At 38.2% G+C, this 6,500-nt stretch overlaps 1 protein-coding gene across 5 annotated transcripts in view; it reads left to right on the top strand.

Moving 5' to 3' along the window:
- ZNF106 (zinc finger protein 106) overlaps positions 1 to 6,500 on the top strand; it is a 41,719-nt gene that overhangs the window by 1,151 nt on the left and 34,068 nt on the right. The window lies entirely within an intron of this gene.

The following is a 6,500-nucleotide window of genomic DNA, read 5'->3' as shown; positions in this document are numbered from 1 at the left end:
GGCGGCCTTGGGAGGGCAGCAGGGCGAGCCCGGCCTGGAGGGGCTGCGGCAGCGGGCATATCGCCTTGGGGCGGGCATGCGCTTTGCTTTACCTTGTGAGCATCCCGTATTGCCGTCGTGATCCCTGAACTTTGTTACCCTGCTGTATAACAGCTTCGTTAGAGCGGGGGGCTCTCTGTCCCAGGTGTGTAGCTGCCCTGCTGCCTCTTCATACTTGCCAGAAGTGTTTCTGGGGATGAAGTGTGACTGAGTACAGAGTTGCTTAGTTGCCTTCCTTATAAGCAAATATCTAAAAATGTGTTGTAGTGAAAGCGTGTATGAGTTCGGTGATAAATGTCTGATAACCTAAAAGGAGTGGGACTGACAGCGTGAAATAAGTTATAATAGTATGCTGAAATATGAGGTATTTGAAAGTAATCATTCATCATTGCACGCAGCGTTGTTCAAATCCAAACTTATATTAAGAACTGTTCTGGGATGCTTATGAATGTCAATTCGTAAAAGTTTATGAAACACTGGATAGAAGTGGCATTGATGATTAAAGTTCATACTTCATTATACTTCGTTGATGGTGGTTTGGTAACAGTCTTCTCATGCAAGTAAAAAACTTTTCTTCTCACCTTCCCTCCTATACCTGATGAAGTGCAACTTTAAAGAACAGATAGGTTCTGAGGTGGTGTGACCTGAGAGAGAAGAGAATCGAGAATTAGTGGACTTTGTTTTCAAGATGAGTTTCTGGGCTTGCATTTCCTATATTTTTGTTGCTTATTGCTGTTCTTCAGTTATTTGCTACTTCTTTCAGTTAAACCTCAATTACTGCATTAAACTAATTGGCTGTTTTGTTGAACTGACAGATCCTGGCCTAAAAAATGCCCCGAACACTTAAGCCTTCCAAAAAATTGATTCATGGCTTTGCTGAAATTTAGAAGCTTATTCCCATTAGCACTGCAGTATTTGGGATTACTCTTGCAAGCTCTAAGGGCCAGTGCAATGTGGCTCTTGGGAAATAGATTTCTATCCTGAAGTCCCTTCTGTTAAAAGCAACTGAATTATGTTTTGTTTTTTGTAAAGTCCTTGCTTGACTTTGGCTGAAGTGGTAGTACAAGGCAGCTGCACTTGCAGTACTGTGTATGTGCCACTAATGACTGATTTTTGTATGTAAAGTTAGCTAAATAGGTGCTATATTCTGGCATTTTCAGTTTGGAACAAGACACTGGTTTTAGCCAAATTATGTTTGTATGTTACCTAAGTCAGTTTGGTCTCTGTGATCAAAATTCTGGTAGCTTCTACTCCGTATGTTCAAAAATGTCACATATTTGAGGAGATGTCAGCTAAAGACATCTTAATTCCTGCAGGGCTGTGAATCTAGTACAAAGAGTAGCAGCAGGCACTATCCTGTAAATGCATACCTAAATTGTGTACAGAGATACCACAACTTGTAGTATCTAGGTCAAATGAGTATATTTTTCCATCAATTTTCTTTCCATCTTATCTTGTAAAGAAAAAATTCATAAGGTATCTGGAATCAAATTTGTTCAGAATCAAATTTAAATTGTTAAAGCTCTTTTTAACACCTGGCAATCCTCTTCTGTGAACTCTGCCACCAGATGGTGTCATAAGATTTGAGGTGGTGTCTGACTTGAGCTGATTCTAGCCAAGTAAAAGGATACTATGCCTTGCAGGTAACTTCTTTGGTTTTATAAAAATGTGGTTTTATATTTGTAATGTAAGTTTTGGGGTTTCTTTCATCAAGTCCTAGAGTATTTTACACTCGGATCATATCGTGGTAGAGCTGCTGGTGTTCAGCCCTGGGACAAATTGCATTGCAGAGATGTGATAATTTAGACAGAGCCCTGTAGTTCTATTACCTGATCAGTAATAACTACTATCTTAATGTTTGGAATCCTTAACTTGAATCTTCTTGGCATGAAAGCTCTTTATACTGAAGAGTGACTTGACTACCTTGATTTGTGTGCTTCAAATCACTCTCCAGTGATTCTTCGTACTCTGTAATGGCACGATAAATAGAAGAAGCCCAATTACTTACTGAATGCTCTCCCTGCTTGTTCTCTTGTGTCTATATAAATCTTTCTGAGGGAGCCTGAGTTATTTTGACAAGGCCAGGTACCTGCTTCTGTGGATCTGCAACAGATGGGATGTATAGAGTAATCTGTTTTGATGTGGATTTTGAGTCCTTGATCTTAACTCATTATGGTGAAAGAGACATCATATGTATACCTGTGAAGGATATTGTGAGCTTAAATAGCCTAGGAAGGGAAAAAAATGATACAACTAAATGTTTTAGAAATAAGTGTAAAATCAAGTGTTGGGTATTTCTGTCATTCTTTTAAGTGTTTGTATAGTGAAGACCCTTTATAAAGTGACTCAAGGTTACCAGAATAAGCTGATGTGAATTCTTTTGTAAATCACAGAAGTATTTAAATTATTAGATTTAAATATTTAAACCTAATTTTTAATTAGGTTGTTTTCCTCACATCTTGTGGATTGCTATGTTGCTTCTTAAGACTTTGTCTCGGTCCTTATCATTTATGTTTGAGGCTGTGATAGTAGTAGGGATACGCAGACAACTCCCTTCTCCTAAGGGTGCTAATAGGGTCTTAGCTGGAATACTGTGTCTGGTTCTGAAAAATTCTTTTAAAGTGCTTTAGGCAGTTTGGAAAGGGGAATAGCTATTTTAATAAGCTCAGGAAATGTGATGTTTGAGGAAAACATCTGAAGAAAACAAAACTTGCATATGCCTTAAACCAAACAGGGAGTATAGGAGAAAACAGGAGCTTTCCAGGTATGTGGATTTTAAGTGTTCTAAGTGACATCATACAGCAATATGCATTATTGTTATAATACAGCTCTCCATTCCAATTTGGACAGAATATATTCCTGAATATTCTGGTGTGTGAAAAGCTCTCGTGAGTAAGATAGCAATAAGGCGTTTAGTTTCACTAGGGAGAAATTATCATCTTGATTTACAGCAAGGAAAACTTATTTTGTATGTTAGGAAATTATTAGCATTGCTTATGTATAGGAGTTGGAAAGATGCAATTTGGTTGTGGCTTAAAGTGTATATGTTGTTTTAGTCTGTGCCCTGTTCTTAGATTTATGTTGAATAAAAATATAAGTCAATGAAAACTCTGTGTTCCTGCCAGGTGTTTTGTGCCTGTGCTGGTCTGTTTAAGCAATTTCTCTGTGGTCTCCTTATCTCCAGCAGACTTTCCCTGTATATTGTAATAATCCCAGCCATACTCATGGGATAGCATTCAAACAGTTTCTGTTAGATGTCTTCTAGGTCAGTTAGTGAAGCAAATTTTATTGCTTTTAACAGGAGCTTAAAGAACTTTGATCTGTGAAACAAGTCTTCCTTCCTGGCTTGATGTCAAAACAGTTGAGCACTTGTTTGCCCATTTATAACATTTGCTGTGTAGTGGTGCTGCTTCAGTGCTCAGGGGTCTAGACTACTCTTAGTTTGTCACATGGATGAAATTAAATCTTGGAAAGCAGGAATAAACTTACCTCAAAAGTTTTGCTTCTGGTACAAGTATTTTAACTTCTGGAATGCAATATAGTTTTCCCTGTAAAAATAAGAAACCAACTGCAAAGTAGTTCGTACAGTGCCTGACAGTGTGCTGGAGGAGAATCATGCTGTTAGTCATGACTTAACTTTAGTAAGTCCTTAAGTTTTTGTTTGTTGCCTGGGTTAAGTTGCACATATCTACATCTGAGAAGGAAAGTTAGTGCCTCACACATGTACCCAGAAGTAGGGTTAAGGTAATTAGTGGAAGTTATAGGGATGCATGGTGAATTCAGATGCTTCAGGGGCAACGAATCTTGGAAGGGAAGATAGTCTGTGAATGTTGGTGCTTTATTCCATGCAAATTCTGCTGGAGGTGATGAAATTTGAGCATAGGGTTCTGTATTATTAGTATTACTATTCTACAGTTCAGCTGGTATGTGTGCAATTGGTTGCTGCAGGAGAAGTCACTAAGGTACTAGGAATGACATCTCTGCAAGGAGCTGAGCGTGTTGCTGCAGAACATTCTGCACGGTGAATTTGTGCTCCTATTCTTCTTAAGTGTTGAGTTTCCACTGCTCTCTGTAGGGACATGCAGCATTTAGGCAGGCCTTTAGACAGGCCAGCACTGCTGATCTCTTTGAAGCCTGCTGAGGATTTCTAGGCAGCTGGAATGCCAGGCTGCGCAGCCCACTCCATGACACTTGTGGCTTTATATAGTCAGAGTGTTCAGCCACTAATCTGTAGCAGATTTAATCTTGACGTACTTTTTTAATGTATGTTATCCGGTAAGGTTGAATAACTGTGGACAAATGGATGTTGTAACAGGAAGTAGTCTAAAGCCTAATTTTCTTTGTAGACTATTTTTATTTGTGAGAGGGGTTCTCCAAAATCTCTGTAGCAGACTTGCTTAAGTTAATTAAAACTGTGTGGTGTTTCCAAGCTCTGTACCCGTGCAGTTTACGGGCAAGTTGTGTTTACATCACATAGATGTAAAATGCATCCCTTCCCTTTAAAACAAACAGATAAAAAAAATCACCCATTGAACAGTTACATTCCCTCAAAATAGAAGGTTGTTGTAACGTCTCATTTGTTTCAAAGGCTTTACATTTTACTCTTAACATGTGTTCTTCTTTTTATATGGTGGTGGGGTCTTCTTTGGCACTTTATCTTTGCTTGCAGTTTGCTCATTTTTTAGAGTAGCTCGTCTTCCTACTCAAGTCCCATAAAAACTCATTTTCTATGTTATACAGCAAGTTAATGATTTCAAAAGCACAAGGTGTTATATCTGATAAAAGCTGGAAGGTTGTGTAAGTTTAAAGTATGTGGAGTTTTTTAAGAATTCAAATGTGCCTGCATTTGTCTAGAGAGAGCTCTGTTTCTGAAGTTTCTGCATGAAGAATGGAAGTTTTGAGATTGAACAGACCAGTATATGATGAGATGAAATGCAGTGACTACATGGCTCAAAAGCTGTATGGTTCTTGTTGATTTTGCATAGTGATTGAGGAAATACCTTTGATTTATTATGTCATTTAAGCTACTTCATGGAAGATCTTTTACAGTAAAATTGAAGTACTTAATTCAAGTGAACTGTGGGGTTTATAGGTTTAGCAGCATTTGGGAGAAAGCTAAGGATGATGGAAGTGGTTTATATCTATGTAAGACAGTAAGTCAGGAGGTGATCTGGAAATAGAATGTGTGTCTATGTTCTCCCAGACCCTGTAACATCTACCGAATCTCTTTATTTCTGAGTCCATGCCTCCGAGGGCTTCTCTCCATAGAGTTGAAAGTTTCCCTTTTCATAGTGACATCCAATAGCATTTGAATTCTATTAGTATTTTTAGTACTCTGTCATAAGCTATGCCCAGCTGATTGGACAGTTTGCTGAAAACTCTTCCTGTAATCGTGTATAGTTACTATATGTTTTAATTAGCTGAAACAGGTGTAATGTTAGCTCTGCTGGTGGAAGCTTTTTAATGGTCTGTGCTAACTGGGCTGCTTTTCCTGATTTAAGTCCCATGCTGCTTTCACCCCAGTGCAGAATGAATTCTGTAAATGCTTGGGTAATATTGAATGAGATCTTGAGCACATGTAGGGTATTACTCCGCTAAACTACAAAGTAGTTCCAGTGAGGAATGTTGGGGGAGTACAGAATATTTTAATGCAAAAGGAAGTGTCTGAGATTGGTGTAAGGATTAGCAGCCTTGCTTTCCATGGGTACTTCCATATTAATTGCATTAAACCAGCTTTACTATGTTGGATAGGCATCTAAACATTTGTCACTTGTGTATGATCATTAGTAATTCCTTTAGATCTGTTGCAGCTGCACAGATCTGTGTATAAACAGTATATTGATGATGTGTAACTATACTCACCTAATAACTTGCTAGAGGATCAGGAATCTGCAATATCTCATTTTCTGTCTCTACTCATATTAGCTTAAGCTTTCCCTAAGGGCTGGCTCAGTTGAAATAAGTTTAAAAACAAGTTATGATCTTTATAAGTGCTTTCAAAATAATTTGTTCCAAAATATAGTATTTCTGTATCCTGACCTTCCATGAAGGCAGGTGCTTTTGCAGGGACATCATTAATACCATATGAATTTATATGCAGGCTGGTGCAAAGTTCTGAATAATCTTATACCTTTGTTGGGGGTTATATGTCAAAATAAACAGCTGCTACTAATGATTTAAATATATCAGATGCCCATGTGATGAAGCCAAAAAATGCATATTTAAACACTCTCAGGTATCTCAGGGAGATCAAGAATGGTGGTTAGGGAACACTAGATTACTGAATCTCCTGTTGTGTTTTAAGTGTGTTTGTTTTAGTATGATGATGTGGATTTTTTTTAGGGAGAAAACTCTCTGTTGTCTAATGGCGAAAGTGCTGCTCCAGCTCTCAGTTTCTTCCCCTTTAAACTGGACAGATGCTGGTACCTTATGTGTAAATGGACATGCAGATCTGTAGGGAA

Source organism: Corvus brachyrhynchos, unplaced genomic scaffold, assembly GCF_000691975.1.
Source record: "Corvus brachyrhynchos isolate BGI_N302 unplaced genomic scaffold, ASM69197v1 scaffold115, whole genome shotgun sequence".
Lineage (NCBI taxonomy): Eukaryota > Metazoa > Chordata > Aves > Passeriformes > Corvidae > Corvus > Corvus brachyrhynchos.
This window is presented reverse-complemented; position numbering and strand designations above follow the sequence as displayed.